Source organism: Heterodontus francisci, chromosome 2 (assembly GCF_036365525.1).
Source record: "Heterodontus francisci isolate sHetFra1 chromosome 2, sHetFra1.hap1, whole genome shotgun sequence".
NCBI lineage: Eukaryota > Metazoa > Chordata > Chondrichthyes > Heterodontiformes > Heterodontidae > Heterodontus > Heterodontus francisci.
Genome location: NC_090372.1, coordinates 45,122,718 through 45,141,004, shown reverse-complemented (window position 1 = coordinate 45,141,004; position 18,287 = coordinate 45,122,718). Strand labels below are relative to the sequence as shown.

The window sequence follows — 18,287 nt, the reverse complement described above, 5'->3', positions numbered from 1 at the left end:
GCCAATCATCCCAGCCCAGGCGATGTGCAGGAATTCCTCAGGGCAGTGTCCTCGGTCCAACCGTCTTTAGCTACTTTATCAACGACTTTTCCTCCATCATAAGGTCAGATGTGGGGTGGTTTTCTGATTGCGCAGGGTTCGGTTCTGTTTGCAACCCTTCAGATAATGAAGCAGTCCGTGTCTGCATGAGGCAAAGCCTGGACAACATCCAAGCTTGGATGAGTGGCAAGTAATATTCGCACCAAGTGCCAGACAATAACCATATTGAACAAGAGACAGACTAATCACCTCCCCTTGACATTCAATGACATCAAATTTAAATCCTTGGGGTCACCATTGACCCAGAAACTTAACTGAATTGACTACTTAAATACTTTGTCTATAAGAGGAGGTCAGATGCTGGGTAGTCTGTGACGAGTGACTCACCTCCTGACTCCGCGAAGCCTGTCCATCATCTACAAGGCACAAGTCAGGAATGTGATGGAATGCTTCCCACTTCCCTGGATGCGTACAGCTCCAACAACACTCAAGAAGCTTGACACCATCCAGGTCAAAGCAGCCACCGACTCATCCTGGTTGCAGTGTGTACCATCTACAAGATGTATTGCAGCAATTTCCCAAGGCTTCTTTGACACTACCTCTCAAACCTGCGACCTCTATTACCTATAAGGACAAAGGAAGCGGGGGTGGGGTGGGAACACCACCACCTGCAAGTTCCCGTCCAAGTCGCACACCATCCTGACTTGAAAATATATTGCTGTTCCTTTGTCATAGCTGGGTCAAAATCTTGGAACTCGCTATCTAACAACTAACTGTATGTGTGCACCTTCATCACATGGACTGCTGCAGTTCAAGAAGGCAGCTCACCATCACCTCCTTGAGCAAAATTAGGGTGGGCAATAAGTGCTGGCGACTCCCATCTACCATGAAAAAATGAAAAAAAAAATTCTGTGTAGGAATGTTTTCACTAGAATCTCTGGTGCCCATAACTCTCTTATTCAGGAACCTTACTGCAGTAATGCTGTATTAATGGAATCCTCCAATTAAAATGCTGAGATCATCCTCAATAGAGCTAAGACCGAAAAACATGAGTGCACATTTTTGCAAATCCTGTCACTAAACTTTTCTGTAATCTGTGAATCAAATGACATATTGTGTATATGGGTATGTATGCAGAGATGTTGACAACTCTTATCTGCAAGTTGAAGATGCTGCTATATGTATGTATTATCAAAACCATAGTCAAAGTATTGAGTTTAAAAATACAATTCAGGTGACCTTCTGTAATTCTTAAATTCTGCAGAGTGTGTCTGAGCAGGAGTCTTATCAGTGCATTGCGCAAACCACAAGGCGAGTGTAACAGAATAAAAAGTTGAGAAATTCTGTGATTTTAGTCTTTTAGTTTTGTCTCATTAGTTGTTGTTTGGTGTTGGGAGTGATGCTGAAACTGGGAAAGATAAACTGGAGATTGAAAGCAACATCTGTTCTCAGTGCTGTCCGTTTCCGCTGTTGTCTCCACCTTGATACTGAAATGCAATCTTGTCTGGTGCTGGGTTTACTTTATACTAGGACCAACATTGAATGCAGGAATCACTGCACTTATATTGTACAGAATGATTCTTCTCCACTCCCTACCTTTTGTCCACTCTGTTCAAAGCAATGAGTTAGGTGGGCTAGAATTACAAGGGTGTTAGCAGTCCTGGATTGCCTTGTCTAGATTACATTTCAATTCCAGTTTAGACAAGTATTGGCAGACTGTATGTCTAAGATAAGACATCACAGCTGAAGCTGATCCTGTTCTCATTTCATGCCCATACTTGTCATTTGTTTTGGGTCACTGCATCGAAGTCATGAGCAAGAGCCCTGGTTGATTGTGTTAAAGTCCAGAAGTGGATTAAGACTAGCTAGACTGAGTGCTCAACCATCTGTCTCAAATTCTTTTAAAAGTTTTAAAAGTCAGATACTGTTGTCATATTTTAAATTTGTCATTCCAAGCACAGTCATTTGTCACCTTCTAAATGCCCGATGCCTACCTACCCAGTATCTGCAGGCCAACTCCTAGTTTTACTGCTTCTTAATTATTATAATAGTCTACCAGCAGCCTGTAATCCTTTTGCCTTTGGATCATTTGTTTGCTAGGCTTCTGCTTCTTAGAGGGCTTTGACACACAAACTAAACAACTGGACAAATCTAAAATGTATTCAACTGGACAGTTTCTCAGTTGCAAATATACTGCACAAGATGAAGTAAACATTTTTGAAGTGAGGTTAGGACTGTACATTCTTTAAATTGCAATTCCTGCAATTTTTAATAACTGAATTAATGTATCCATTTTGGTGCAACTGCACAAGCTGCCTCAATCTGATCAAATTCAGGTCTCTAGGTTTTTAAACTGTGGGAGAAGTTATCTGTAATAATGCCCCATATACATTACTGATTCTCATGAAGTTTGCTGCGGTTTCTAGTCGAGGTTTGTTTCCCTATGCATTTTTGCTTCTGCCCCCAGTCCCAGTTCAGCTGCAAGTGAGTTTCAGCCTTCTCTAACGGCCAAAAGCTGAGATATTTAATGAAAACCTTGTATTTATATTTTGTGAGAAATTTAATTTATGGGGAATATAGGAATTGTTAGATTTAAAAAAACGAGATAAAGGTCCATCTAGTTCATCATCTACCATCTCAGGAATCACGACGCAATGATAATGGAGTTGTTGACCAATCATGGCAATCAATCTCCATCAATTAGTCTACGACAGATACAGACATGAGGTGAGCAAAACTCAAGTGGTGCAAAGCTTTGGGAACTATGAACTCAAGGTCACCTATTCCTCCAAACCATGCTATAATTGCCATACGTCATGTCTCAAATTACTCATACTGTATCAATACTATCTGTTTCTGCCAACTTGTTTGGAACCTGTTCCATAGATTGACCACTCACTCCCTGAAATGTTGCCGCAGCTTAGTTTCATATCTACCTCCCAACAGGCCCGTGTACTTTGGTTCTACTGTGCTACACAAGCCTAAAACAGCTCGTCGTGGTCTGCATTATCTGGTCGCTTTTGAATCCTAAACACAGCAGTCAAATCACCCCTTAAGTGCTGTTTTCATTTCTCTCTTCCAGTAAGGCATGACAAATTAACATAATGGCTCCTCATAATCCAGTCCCTCTATCCCCTAAATTATTCTAATTGCTCTCTTCTGTATCCTTTCAATAGCTGCTAAGTTTTAAAACTCCAAAAACACTAGTAGGTTTTAATTTTCTTCAACTGCTGCATGCTATCATTGTTAGCTGTGCAGTGCAGCTCAGGTCTAGTTAAATTATATTTTTACAGTAGAATGAATGCACTGTCAATATTCAGAAATCCGAGTCTGTTTGCAGTGCCACAAATCTAAAGTTTCATTTTAGAATGGTGAGATTGTATATGGAAATGTGAATGATTCATCTAAAGTAACTTGCCTTAATCAACAAAAGGGGAAAGGAGTTCTTAACTGTCATGCTAGGCTCCCTCCTGCCAAGAATGAGACACATGAAATTTGTCATGAACATTGATTTTAAACTGGTACTGGAGTGAAGGAAGGACTTTGTAAACAGATCAGCTATGGCTGGAAAAGATATTTGCATATTAATGGTGATATGGAAGGACAAAGGACCATTCCCTGACACACACAATCGACAATGGACCTTGAACACCAGGTATTGTGTGTAAGAGGAGCATTCCAGAGACTGCTGTAATCCAAGATGTGGTCAGACCAGTTAGTCTTATGACTAACCTGCTTGGCAACCTGGGTTTTTCTGAATTGTACAAACAGTTTGAATTGAGAGAAAGACTGTTTGTTCCTGGACTGAGAAGATCTCTCCTGTCTGCTTCCATCTCTTTCTCACAAGCCTCTGAATCTACTGAAGGCACATGAACCCCAAGTCTCCTACAGCGAACAAGGTTTAAGAAGAATACTGGGCCCCAACGAAAAGCAAGATTTACCTACAATCAAGAATTCTACAGTGAGCTCGAAGACCCGTAACACAGACTCTTCAGATATTGCCTCAAACTTTTCCACTTTATTTCTTCTCTTTTCTGCCTCAATTTGTACGTGTGTATCGCGTATACATTCTATCGTGGATGTGTCATTTAACTGTAGGCGTCAACCGAATTAGAGTTTAAGTTCAATAAATTTCAACTTTTCTTCTTAAAACCTAAGAAAGTCTGTTTGTGCTGGTTTCTTTGCCTTATAATTGGAAAGTGGTGAACAAGGATTCACCAAGAGGGAGCTAAAAACACGGTGTGTTTAAAATTAAATCCTGTTACAGTAAGACCAGGTGAAGGCTGAGGGGGGACCTCTCAGGCTTTCTTAGGTTTAAAGAAGAAAAGTGAAATTTATTAAACCTTATACTCTAATTCAGTTAACGCCTATGGCTATATGTTGCGCCCACGCTAGCATGCACACGCGATACATGCATGCACATAGGGACAGAAAAGAGAAGAAAAATAAAATGGAGAGGTTTGAGGCAGTCTGTGAAGGGGGTTTCTTGTTACTGTTTCTTTGTTTCCAGCTCGCCGTAGTGTCTTTGATTGTAGACAGCTCTTACTTTTTGTTGGGGCCCAGTATTATTAAACCTTGTTCACGTAGGAGACATTTCTCTCTTGGGGTTTATATGTCTTCAATGGTTTCCAAAGCTGGTGAGAGCGAGATGAGAGCAGACGGGAGAGAGGTGTTCTCAGTCCAGGAGAAAACAGCTTTGATTTCAAATTCCTTGTTGGAAGTTCAAATTCAAAAAACTCCAACAGTCAGCCAGTCATGTGACCAAACTGGTCCAACCACATCTGTTTGTGTATTCAGCCATTTTAGCAGTTAACCTGGAATGCTAGCCTTTCCACCTTCAACGTCTGGTAATCAACAGTCCATTGTAGATTAAATTGGAGCAGGGAATAGCTCCTTTGTCCTTTGAAGTACTGCCTGTTGATATGCTAATGTCTCTCTCCAGCCAAAGTCTCCAATTGTTTTTGAAAGCAAGTTCTTTCTTCATCAACAGTTTAAAATAAATGTTCATGTGGTGAAATTAATTTTCCTCATTCTTGGCAGGTGGGGGCCTTGCCTGATACCTCCACACCCAGGGGACTGAAATGCGATTTGCAAAAAAAGGCACATTTCATTACAGGGTTTGAGAGAAATATAAGATACAGAAAGAAAAACCATGCATTTCTCTCATTCATTTCCATATATTCATCAATCTTAAAGGCTATTAGAATGGTCTTTTCTGGGGTGCCAGAGCTGCTTTAAATTCCCCTTTTTTCCTTGGGAGAGTCAGTAGTGGGCGGCTCTATCCTTTTGACCAAGGTGGTTCCCTTTTCCTCTGACTGTGGGAGAGGATTCTTTGTTAATCTCCCCTTTGTTCTCTGGGGCACTCCTATCGGCAGGTATTTGTGCAGACTTGACTGCACTCTCCTGTGACACTTGAACTAGGTGAGGCATCACCCTCACGGTAAAGGCCGGATACCCGAACCCGACAGGATTCGACGATGTGTCTGGTTCGGGTTGTGTTGCGCTTCTGGCATTCTGGCTTGGGTTGGGCCAGGTCGGACACGCTGTATCACAGGTAAGTGGCTCCAATGTTAATCTAATTTTTGGACTAGAAAGGTGGTTTTGTTATTTTAAGCTTGTGCAGATCAGCAACAAAGTGAAAAACGGAAGGTATGTTAACTGATGGCCGGGCGCGGGAAAAATTGGAACGACTTGGGCCGGGTGGGGCTCGGGTCGGATGTGATTCTATCAGGCTCGGGTCGGGTTTTTTTTTTGCAGACCCGAGCAGGCCTGTACCTCATGGTTTCTGTGCCCCCTAGAGGTCTCTATTTGTCTCTGCAGGGTCATATAAATGCTGTTAGCAACTCTGGTGAGGTGCTTCTGGAGTCTGTATTTACATAGGATGCGGGGTCTAACTTTTCAAATTTTTCAGGGTTGGTTGACCAGACAGTAGGGGTTTTCATCTTAAAGGCTATTAGAATGGTCTTTTCTGGGGTGCCAGAGCTGCTTTAAATTCCCATTTTTTTCCTTGGGAAAGTCAGTAGTGGGCGGCTCTATCCTGAATTCTGAGTCATGCAAAGACTTTTGACTTCAAGGTGGTTCCCAATGATTTTAACATTGATTCCTCCCAGACTTCCTTTAACCTTCTGTTTCGGTCACTTTTGCCCCTTCTCTTTCTAAAATTTTGCCAGCCGCCTGTGTCCCCTTTTGTTCTCGGCGGGGGTCCCTCACAGTTCACCAGCCCTCAGCTGGAGGGTCCTCCGAACACTGGTACAGGACTTAAGGATGCAGTTTCACTGTACGTTGGGCTTTCCCCTCAACCTGGCACATGTGGCAACTCCTGCAGTACTCCACCACATCTTTGTGGAGTTTTGGCCAGTCCAGCTGCTGTCTTATGCAGGCTTTAGTCTTTCATATACTGGCATGTACAGCCACTGTAGTCTTGTGGGCCATTCTTAAGATTTCTCCCCAGTACCTCTGCGCCACCACTAACTGGTGAACTACTGTCCACTCCTTGCCCTCAGGTCTGTGAGGAGAACTCCATTTCTTCATCAGTACCTCATTCTTTAAATAGTAGCAATCGGGGACTCCCTCTGCTTCACTGTCAGACTGGGCAGCCCGTGCTACCTCTCTCAATACTGGGTTGGGTCGGCTCGCTGAGCCTCAGCTAGGGAAAATTTATTTAATTCATTCCCTGGGTCTCCTAACTTTCCAAAGAAGACTGCCAATGCAGTCTCCTCTGGGGGAGCTGATTTGATCATGGCCTGATCCACTACACATTCAGGGACTCTGCAGGGAACCATATCCTGCCACTGCTCTGTCTCTCTGACCTCCTGTGGTTATTCTTTCACTACTTGAGGGGAGCTGCCACTATCACCCCTGCCAGATCATTACCTAGGAGCAGGTCAACCCCGTCCACAGGTAAACTAGGGACAATGCCTGCAGTCACTGGTCCTTAAACTAGATTGCACTCCAGGTGCACCCGGTGTACAGGCACACACTGTCCTCCAATACCATTCACCACCATTCTGGTGTTCACTGCACTCTCTGGGGGAAAGGTCAAGCCTTTTCCCAGTAAAAGGGATCTGGTGGCTCCTGTGTCCCTGAGAGTTACTATGGGCTTGCTTGCCCCATTCAAGGGGTATGGGATTACTTTCCCTTCAGACACAAAACCTTGATAACCTTCAGGAATCCTGTTAAATTTTCCTGCACTTGCAGCCGTAAGCTTCCTGGGTCTCACTCGTACTGCAGTTAAAGCCACAGCTTGTTCTGTGTTTTCCATCAGGGTCCTGTCTTCACTGAGTGGGTGTGTCCTGATTAACCCTACCGGCTTTCCCTTTAGTTTCCAGCAGTCAGCTTTTAAATGCCTTGCCTTATTACAGTGGAAGCACACAGGTCTCCGGGTCTCATTCTTGCTCACAGCGCCTTTTTGGCTGGAGGAGGGCCCCCTGTGTCTCCTGCTTTCCTTTCTCTCCAGGTTAAATTTGGGTTGAAGATTAAGTTCTGTGCAGTATTTGATATCTTTGCCTGTATTCCTCTAGCTGCCATCCCTGCTGTCAACCAGATAATCATTTGACTCCTGTTTGAAGCTATTAAACTACCCAGAGTGGATATATCAATCTATATATTGAAAGGTTTCTCCATATGACACATGACTGTAGGATGTGGCAAAGTATGAAAAGTGCCTATACACTGTGAAGTATGCTGATTAGCAAAGATGTTCCATTTACTGAAAAACAATTGACAAAATAGTGACAGGATCACTACTTTCACTATTTGTATTTTTCTGGTCTTCCTTAAAAAGATTTCATTCATTGAAGGGAACTAATGAGTGACTGCCTTATGCATTTTCCCCATCTTTTTAAAAATAAAATTTAACATGGTAAACAAACAATTAAATATTCTGAAATCATAACTTAATTTTATTTTCTAATTATTTGTATTGCTCATTACATTTAATTATCCTTCTCATTGAACTTAAAATTGATTTACTAATATTTAACATTTAATTATATAGTATTACATAGTATTTACAGCACAGAAACAAGTCAATGCCAGTGCTTATGCTCCACACCAACTACTTCCTTCATCTAACCCCATCAACATATCTTTCTGTTCTTTTCTTCCTCAAGAGTTACCTAGCTTCCCCTTAAATATATCTATGCTTGTTACCTCAACTACTTGCGGTAGCAAGTTCCGCTTCTGAACCACTCTCTGGGTAAAGCAATTTCTCCTGAATTCCCTGTTGGATTTATTAGTGATTATCTTATAGTTATAGCCTCTCGTTTTGGTCTTGCCGATAAGCAGAAGCATCATCATCCATCTAGCCTATCAAACCCTTTCACAATCTTAAACACCTCTATCAGGTCACCCCTCACTCAGTCATCTCTTTTTTTTTTCGGAAAAAGAGCTTCAACCTGTTCAATTTTTCCTGATAGTTTTAGCCTTATGGGCTATGTTTCTAGTTGCACCTAATTAACATACTCAGCTTTTAGTAATTAAAAGCATCTGAATTTCATATCTGTCACTAAATTTTATAAAAAGCAATTATGGACTGTATTCAATGAGTATCATATTTCTGTCTGAATTTACTGCTTTATAAATTCCTATATATTCTGCATGAATAATGTCAACATGTACCTACATAATGTTATGAAAAACTGAAACATACCACTGACGTCTCATTGCAAATAGCAGTCTTTACCCTAATCAAAAATTAGAAATTGCAAATTGTTCAAACTGTTGATTGGCCATTTCGAATCAGTGAACTGCAATGTTCAGTTCAAGTGCAGTAAAATTTGCTTGGACTGAATAACAGCCATTCTCAACTGAACAAAAGTTGCTGGTAGGCCTTGCCCCTTTTCAGTCCTGTGAATTGTCTTTGATTCTATGCATGCTGTCTTGATCAGGGATCACATACATAAGAGATGAGATAAAGAAGTGAAAGAAAAATGGCTGTTTACACATGTTCTCAGTGCAAATCTTCCCATCATTTAGTACTAATTGGCACATAGATGGCAGGCAAAGAATGACAGTACAGTTCAGCTTTCACTTGACAGAAAGTCTGTGCACCTGAGATTTACCATGGTGCACTCCCTATGAGCACTACTGAGAGTGTTAAATTAGGGAATCATCCTTTGTAGATGGTGCTGAGGAACAGGCAAATTGAAAATAGAATGTTTTTCCTTTTCCATCTCCATTTTTATCTTGGGCACCTGCATGTAGACTTAGTTTTTATCATGTCCCAAATAATGCACTAAAGTAGAAAACATCCTTGGGAGCTTTTTGGAGTAAATAAAAACCATAGGGGAACACACAGCCCATGCCCATGATATAAATATTTATATTTATGGGTGGTACAGTGCATTCAATCTCCAATGTGTTGTGTTATGTAGTGTTAGGGTTTGTATTTTTGCCATTTAATCTTTACATACTATTCTTACCTCTGAAAAGATGCACAGCTGTGTAAGTTTCAGGTGGATGTTACCTGAATAGAGGTGAGTCAGAGGATACCCAACCCATCTCGCCTTGGGATTCTTGACCAAGATAGTCCTACAAGGTACGGACATGTGTTCCTTAATCAAGTCGGAGAGTTTATTAAGTTGAACAAAGATTTACAAAGTTAATACTTAACCATGGCAATAGTTATACAGCTACAACTCAGCACAGATGGTTCTTGCTTCTCAGTCCGGTGGGGCGCAGTCATCTTTCCTCCTTCCTCTCTTGCTGTGTCTGATGACTGTGGTCTATCTTAGTGTGCCAACGATGTCCTGTAACACCCTCTCTTTTATCCTTCTTGGGATGCTAGGATCTTACCATATTAGGTTATGAATTGTTCCAGGTTTCCAGGTTGACATTATTGTTTTATTGTTAGAACCTAATTAGTTAATAACTCAACATGCACACTTTACAGATGTTTCCTGTTTCTTTCTATTTTAGCAAGAATCCGAAAGGTCACATTCTTGCTGATACCAACCAATTTCTGCAATTCACATTTATCTCATCTTGCCTTCCCTGCCCACCACCCACCCACCCAACCCCCTCTTCACCCACCCCCCCCAACGCAAGGAGTGCTAAGGTCTTCAACCCATCTCTCTCATTGTTCTTGCACAACAGTTTAAACAGAATATAGCCTTAAAAGTATTTCATAATAAAGCAAGCATTAGCTCAAGCAGAGTTCAATATATTAGCGTACATAGCATATAATTAGTTCTATAGGTTTAGCTACTCTGTCTTGAGCATAAAATATGTCATAGCTTACAGCCCTTGCACCTGCAATGTGGGCCCACTTCCATCTGTACAACTTCCCCTTTCCATTGTGGGCTACATGCAGCTCCGTGTGTGCACGCGAAAACACACATACACACACACACACACACACCTCAACATTGACAAATTGGCAGATTTCAGCGAAGCTGACCATCATGCTTTGCAGTGAGGCCCTGACAAGAGTTTCATGCAGAAAGACTATTACAAATCTATTCATAAAAATAAGCCATGGAAATGCTCTAAACCTATAGCCAAGGCTGGGCATTTTTGTACTTTTTTTTATATAGATAGAGATAGATATGATTATATTTGTTTTTAAGATGTGTATGCATGGAGAATTATGAAGTAGCATTTTGTGTTCAATGCGTTTGTTTTCGTTGGAGCAGTTGGCCAAGATCCAAGAATAACCTAACAGACAGCAGTCAGCATGTTTTAAAAGGGGAAAATCCTGGCAGACCACTTTCCTTGATTTCCTTTGAAGAAGTGATAACCTAGTTGGATTGCAGTAAACCCTAAAAAGTGTTCTATCAGTAAATAATTGTAGGGAATAAGCTGGCTATATTGGAATCAGTAAAATAGAAGTACAAGAAGGTAATGCCATCGAGGAGAATTGCAGAATCATAGAATAGTCCGGTATCGAGGGATACCAATTGATCCATTGAGTCTGTGCGAGCTCTTTCGAAAAGTAATCCTGTTAGTCTCATTACTCCGCTGCTTCCCCGTATCCCTACAATTTTTTCTCCTTCAATTATTTATCCAGTTTTCTTTTTGAAGGCTACTATTGAATCTGTATCTGCAAGCATAATCACTTGTGTTTTTTGAAAAAAACAAATTCTTCCTCACGTTGCTCTCTGGTTATTGACTCTTCATTCATTGGAAACAGTTTCTCTTTATTTACGATATCTAAACTCCTCTTGATTTAAGCACCTCTGTCAAAATCTCAGCCATCCCCCTCGAAGGAGAACAACCTCAGCTTCTTCAGTCTATCTACATAACTGTAATCCTGATTTCTGAACCCATTCTAATAAATTTCTTCTGTGCCCTCTCCAATGACTTCATGTTCTTCCTAAAGTGTAGTGCCTAGAATTGGACACATTGGACACAAGGCTCCAGCTGAGGCTGGACTAATGTTTTATATCGGTTTACCATAATTTCCTGGTTTTTGTACTCTGTTTATAAACCCCAGGAATCCATATGCTTTATTAACTGCTTTGTTCACCTGTCCTGCTGCCTTCAAAGATTTGTGCATAACCACCCCTAAGTCTGTCTTTATTTGCTCCTAAAATGTACCATTTATTGTGTTTCCTCATCCTTCTTTCCAAAATGTTTCACCTCTCACTTTTCTGCGTTGAATCGTTTATGTCCTCTTGACGTCCATTATTACCTTCCTCACTGTTTGCTACACTTGGGGGCGGCACAGTGGTTAGCACCGCAGCCTCACAGCTCCAGCGACCCGGGTTCAGTTCTGGGTACTGCCTGTGTGGAGTTTGCAAGTTCTCCCTGTGACCACGTGGGTTTCCGCCGGGTGCTCCGGTTTCCTCCCTCAGCCAAAGACTTGCAGGTTGATAGGTAAATTGACCATTATAAATTGCCCCTAATGTAGGTAGGTGGTAGGAGATTGGTGGGGATGTGGCAGGGAATATGGGATTAACGTAGGATTAGTATAAATGGGTGGTTGTTGGTTGGCGCTGACTCGGTGGGCCGAAGGGCCTGTTTCAGTGCTGTATCTCTTTAAAAAAAACTTCCAAGTTTTGTGTCATCTGCAAATTTTGAAATTGTGCCCTGTACCCTAAGTCCATGTCAATAATGTACTTCAAAAGCAGCAATGGTCCTAGTATTGCCCCTGGAGAATTCCACTGTATACCTCCCTCCAGTCTGAAAAACAGCCATTAACCATAACTCTATTTTCCATACTATAGCCAATTTTCCATCCATGCTGTTTACTGAGTCTTTTATCCTAAGGGCTTAAATTTTGCTAACAAGCCTAATATGTGGCACTTTATCAAACACATTTTGCAAGTCCATATACACGTTAAGTGTACTGGCCTCATCGACCCCCTCTGTTACCTGAAGGATCTAATGGATGAGTTGGAGTGATTGCTGAAATTGTGGTGGGAACAGCGAGATGTGAATTTGTGGTAATGACTGGATGAGGTGGGGGAATAGGAGATGAAGAGTGAGCAGTGTAAGGCCCAGATATGGCCAAAAAGAATTAGGAGCTTGGATCCAAAATGACAGTCTGTATGCATGTGCAAATCGACACACATAATAAATATTAGCCTTGATTTACAGGTAAATGTCCTGGGAAAAGCTGCACGTGGTTTCAAGATATTTTAAGTTGAGGTTTGAGAGTGGTTGCCAGTTCGTTCTATTTTTCTTTTTCGCCTGTATAGCTCCAGTACATTTGTGTCTCAGTGCACGTTAATGCATAGCAATTCACTACCAAAAGATAGAATACTGTGTAATGTGACTGGATTAATTAATGACCTCAAAGTAAAGGCACCTTGGGTAGCAGCAACGACAATATGAATTGCACATCCAGTTTGAAAGAGAGAAGAGTGGGTCTAAGGCTAGTATTTTAAACTTAAATAAGGGCAACTATGTGGGCATGAAAGCTGAGCTCGCAGATGTGAACTGGGTTACTAGGCTAGGAGATAGATCAATAGGGAAGCAGTGGCAGACATTTAAGGGGATATTTCAGAATAATTATATTCCTACTGTAAAGAAAAATTCAAAGGGGAGGACCCAACATCCATGGTTAACTAAAGAAGTAAAGGAAAGCATCAAGCTTAAGGAACAAGCATGAAATTGTGCAAAGATGAGTGGCAGGTCAGATGATTGGTCAGAATATAAAGAACAGCAGAGAATGACAAAGGTTAATCAGGAGAAATAAATTAAGAGTATGAGAGGAAGCTAGCTAGAAATGTAAAAACAGATAGCAAGAGTTTCTACGGGTATTTAAAAAGGAGAAGAATAAGTAAAGTGAGTGTTGGTCCTCTAGAGAGTGAGAATGTGGAGTTAATAGATAACAAGGAAATGGTGGATGAAATTAACAAATATTTTGCTTCTGACTTCCCTACAAAAAAACATTCTAGTAATAACTAAATCAGGAGGTGGAAGGAAGAGAGGAACTTGGTGAAATTACAATCACCAGGGAAACAGTACTGAGCAAACTGATGGAGCTGTGGACTGACAAGTCCCTGGGTCCTGATGGGCTTCGTCCTAGGGTCTTAAAAGACGTGGCTAATGAGGTAGTAGCTGCGTTGGTGTTCATTTTTCAAAATTCACTGGATTCTGGAAAGGTTCCATCAACTGGAATATAGCCCCTCTATTCAAGAAAGAGGTGGGGGGAGTGGGGGAGACAGAAAACAGGTAACGATAGGCCAGTTAGCTTGACATCTGTCGTAGGGCAGGTCATAGAGTCGTACAGCGTAGAAACAGGCCGTTCGGCCCACCGCGTCCATGCCAATCATAATGCCTATTTATACTAATCCCGCCTGCCTGCATTAATTCCATATCCCTCTGTGCCTTGCTTATTCAAATACTTGTCCAGATGCCTCTTAAATGTCGCTACTGTTACTGCCTCCACCACCTCCTCAGGCAGCTCATTCCAGATACCCACTATTCTTTGTGTGAAAAGTTTACCCCTTTGATCCCCTTTAAACCTCCTCCCTCTCACCTTAAATCTATACCCTCTAGTTTTAGTCACCCCTACCATGGGAAACAGACTCTGGATATCTACCCTATCTATGCCTCTTATAATTTTATATACCTCTATCATATATTTGCTTATTATGGTGTTAGAATTGATCATTAAGGAGGCTATAGCTGGGCACTTAGAAAAACTCAAGGTAATCGGGAATAGTCAGCATGGTTTTGTGAAAGGGAAATCGTGTTTAACCAATTTATTGGACTTGTTTGAAGGAGTAACAGGTGCTGTTGAGTGAGTGGGCAAAAGTCTGGCAGATGGAGTATAATGTGGGAAAAGGTGAAGTTGTTCACTTTGGCAGGAAGAATAAAAAAGCAGAATATTACTTAAACGGAAAACGACTGCAGAATTCCGAGGTGCAGAGGGATCTGGGTGTTCTAGTGCATGAGTCACAAAAAGTTAGTATGTAGGTACAGCAAGTCATAAAGATGGCTAATGGAATGCTATCCTTTATTACGAGAGGAATTGAAAATAAAAGTAAGGATGTGATGCTTCAGTTATACAGGGCATTGGTGAGACCACATTTCGAATACTGTGTGCAATTTTGGTCTCCTTATTTAAGGACGGGTGTAAATGCGTTGGAGGTGGTTCAGAGGAGGTTTACTAAATTGATACCTGGAATGAGCTGGTTGCCTCATGAGGAAAGGTTGGACAGACTGGGCTTATTTTCACTGGAGTTTAGAAGAGTGAGGGGAGACTTGATTGAAGTATATAAGATCTTGAATGGTTTTGACAAGTTGGATGTGGAGAGGATGTTTCCTCTTGTAGGTGAGTCCAGAACTAGGGGGGCAATGTTTTAAAATTTAAGGGTCGCCCTTTTAGGACAGAGATGAGGAGAAATTTTTTCTGAGGGTTGTGCGACTTTGGAACTCTCTGCCTTAGAAGGTGGTGGAGGCAGGGTCATTGAATATTTTTAAGGCGGAGTTAGATAGATTCTTGTTAGGCAGGGGAATCAAAGGTTATCGGGGCTAGATGGGAGTGTGAAATTCGAGACACAAACAGATCAGCCATGATCTTATTGAATGGCAGAGCAGGCTAGAGGGGCCAAATGGCCTACTTCTCTGAATTTGTTTATTCGTATGTACCCAAGATCTACATTAATCTCCATTTCCTTAGGATCCCTTTCAATATGTCCTTATGCTTGAACTGTGCTAAATGGAACATTGACCCTCTTGGAGCTGGAAGTAAAACATGATGTTAGGCAGCTTATTATCATGCGTGTTTAGACCATTTAAGCTATAGACAGAGGGAGAGAGGGAAAGGAGGGATGGGGCGGGGGGTTGACGGGGAGAGGAGGGGGGACAGTGTGTGAGGGAGAGAGGGTGGAGTGGGGACAGTGTGAGAGAGAGAGCGAGTGGGGGGGGACAGTGCGAGAGAGAGTGTGGGGGGGGACAGTGCGAGAGAGAGTGTGGGGGGGGGGACAGTGCGAGAGAGAGTGTGGGGGGGGGACAGTGCGAGAGAGAGTGTTGGGGGGGGACAGTGCGAGAGAGAGTGTTGGGGGGGACAGTGCGAGAGAGAGTGTGGGGGGGGACAGTGCGAGAGAGAGTGTGGGGGGGGGACAGTGCGAGAGAGAGTGTGGGGGGGGGGACAGTGCGAGAGAGAGTGTGGGGGGGGGGGAACAGTGCGAGAGAGAGTGTGGGGGGGGGGACAGTGCGAGAGAGAGTGTGGGGGGGGGGACAGTGCGAGAGAGAGTGTGGGGGGGGGGACAGTGCGAGAGAGTGTGGGGGGGGGGACAGTGCGAGAGAGAGTGGGGGGGGGACAGTGCGAGAGAGAGTGTGGGGGGGGGACAGTGCGAGAGAGAGTGGGGGGGGGGACAGTGCGAGAGAGAGTGGGGGGGGGGACAGTGCGAGAGAGAGTGGGGGGGGGGACAGTGCGAGAGAGAGTGTGGGGGGGGGACAGTGCGAGAGAGAGTGTGGGGGGGGTACAGTGCGAGAGAGAGTGTGGGGGGGGACAGTGCGAGAGAGAGTGTGGGGGGGGGACAGTGCGAGGGAGAGTGTGGGGGGGACAGTGCGAGGGAGAGTGTGGGGGGGTGACAGTGCGAGGGAGAGTGTGGGGGGGGTACTGTGCGAGAGAGTGTGTGGGGGGGGGACAGTGCGAGAGAGAGAGAGAGTGGGGGGGACAGTGCGAGAGAGAGAGTGGGGGGGACAGTGCGAGAGAGAGAGTGGGGGGGACAGTGCGAGAGAGAGGGGGGGGGAACAGTGCGAGAGAGAGAGTGGGGGGGACAGTGCGAGAGAGAGAGTGGGGGGGACAGTGCGAGAGAGAGAGTGGGGGGGACAGTGCGAGAGAGAGAGTGGGGGAGGACAGTGCGAGAGAGAGAGTGGGGGGGACAGTGCGAGAGAGAGTGTGGGGGGGGGGGTACTGTGCGAGAGAGAGAGAGAGTGGGGGGGACAGTGCGAGAGAGAGAGTGGGGGGGGACAGTGCGAGAGAGAGAGTGGGGGGGACAGTGCGAGAGAGAGGGGGGGGGAACAGTGCGAGAGAGAGAGTGGGGGGGACAGTGCGAGAGAGAGAGTGGGGGGGACAGTGCGAGAGAGAGAGTGGGGGGGACAGTGCGAGAGAGAGAGTGGGGGAGGACAGTGCGAGAGAGAGAGTGGGGGAGGACAGTGCGAGAGAGAGAGTGGGGGAGGACAGTGCGAGAGAGAGAGTGGGGGGGGAGGACAGTGCGAGAGAGAGAGTGGGGGGGGGGGACAGTGCGAGAGAGTGTGTGGGGGGGACAGTGCGAGAGAGTGTGTGTGGGAGGACAGTGCGAGAGAGAGAGTGGGGGGGACAGTGCGAGAGAGAGAGTGGGGGAGGACAGTGCGAGAGAGAGAGTGGGGGAGGACAGTGCGAGAGAGAGAGTGTGGGAGGACAGTGCGAGAGAGAGAGTGTGGGAGGACAGTGCGAGAGAGAGAGTGTGGGAGGACAGTGCGAGAGAGAGAGTGTGGGAGGACAGTGCGAGAGAGTGTGTGGGGGGGACAGTGCGAGAGAGTGTGTGTGGGAGGACAGTGCGAGAGAGAGAGTGGGGGGGACAGTGCGAGAGTGAGAGTGTGGGAGGACAGTGCGAGAGAGAGAGTGTGGGAGGACAGTGCGAGAGAGAGAGTGTGGGAGGACAGTGCGAGAGAGTGTGTGGGGGGGACAGTGCGAGAGAGTGTGTGTGGGAGGACAGTGCGAGAGAGAGAGTGGGGGGGACAGTGCGAGAGAGAGAGTGGGGGGGACAGTGCGAGAGAGAGAGTGTGGGAGGACAGTGCGAGAGAGTGTGTGGGGGGGACAGTGCGAGAGAGTGTGTGTGGGAGGACAGTGCGAGAGAGAGAGTGGGGGGGACAGTGCGAGAGAGAGAGTGGGGGGGACAGTGCGAGAGAGAGAGTGGGGGGGACAGTGCGAGAGAGAGAGTGTGGGAGGACAGTGCGAGAGAGAGAGTGTGGGAGGACAGTGCGAGAGAGAGAGTGGGGGGGACAGTGCGAGAGAGAGAGTGTGGGAGGACAGTGCGAGAGAGAGAGTGTGGGAGGACAGTGCGAGAGAGAGAGTGTGGGAGGACAGTGCGAGAGAGTGTGTGGGGGGGACAGTGCGAGAGAGTGTGTGTGGGAGGACAGTGCGAGAGAGAGAGTGGGGGGGACAGTGCGAGAGAGAGAGTGGGGGAGGACAGTGCGAGAGAGAGAGTGTGGGAGGACAGTGCGAGAGAGAGAGTGTGGGAGGACAGTGCGAGAGAGAGAGTGTGGGAGGACAGTGCGAGAGAGAGAGTGTGGGAGGACAGTGCGAGAGAGAGAGTGTGGGAGGACAGTGCGAGAGAGAGAGTGTGGGAGGACAGTGCGAGAGAGAGAGTGGGGGGGACAGTGCGAGAGAGAGAGTGGGGGGGACAGTGCGAGAGAGAGAGTGGGGGGGACAGTGCGAGAGAGAGAGTGTGGGAGGACAGTGCGAGAGAGAGAGTGGGGGGGACAGTGCGAGAGAGAGAGTGGGGGAGGACAGTGCGAGAGAGAGAGTGGGGGGGACAGTGCGAGAGAGAGAGTGGGGGGGACAGTGCGAGAGAGAGAGTGTGGGAGGACAGTGCGAGAGAGAGAGGGGGGGGGGACAGTGCGAGAGAGAGGGGGGGGGGGGACAGTGCGAGAGAGAGAGTGGGGGGGACAGTGCGAGAGAGAGAGTGGGGGAGGACAGTGCGAGAGAGAGAGTGGGGGAGGACAGTGCGAGAGAGAGAGTGGGGGGGACAGTGCGAGAGAGAGAGTGGGGGGGGGACAGTGCGAGAGAGAGAGTGGGGGAGGACAGTGCGAGAGAGAGAGTGGGGGGGGGGACAGTGCGAGAGAGTGTGGGGGGGGGGACAGTG

General features: G+C 45.4%; 1 protein-coding gene across 2 annotated transcripts in view; it reads left to right on the top strand.

Annotated features, from left to right (window-relative positions):
• The window catches only part of LOC137384137 (dysbindin-like), a 313,146-nt gene that overhangs the window by 22,641 nt on the left and 272,218 nt on the right, over window positions 1-18,287 (top strand). The gene's annotated exons all lie outside the window — the stretch shown is intronic.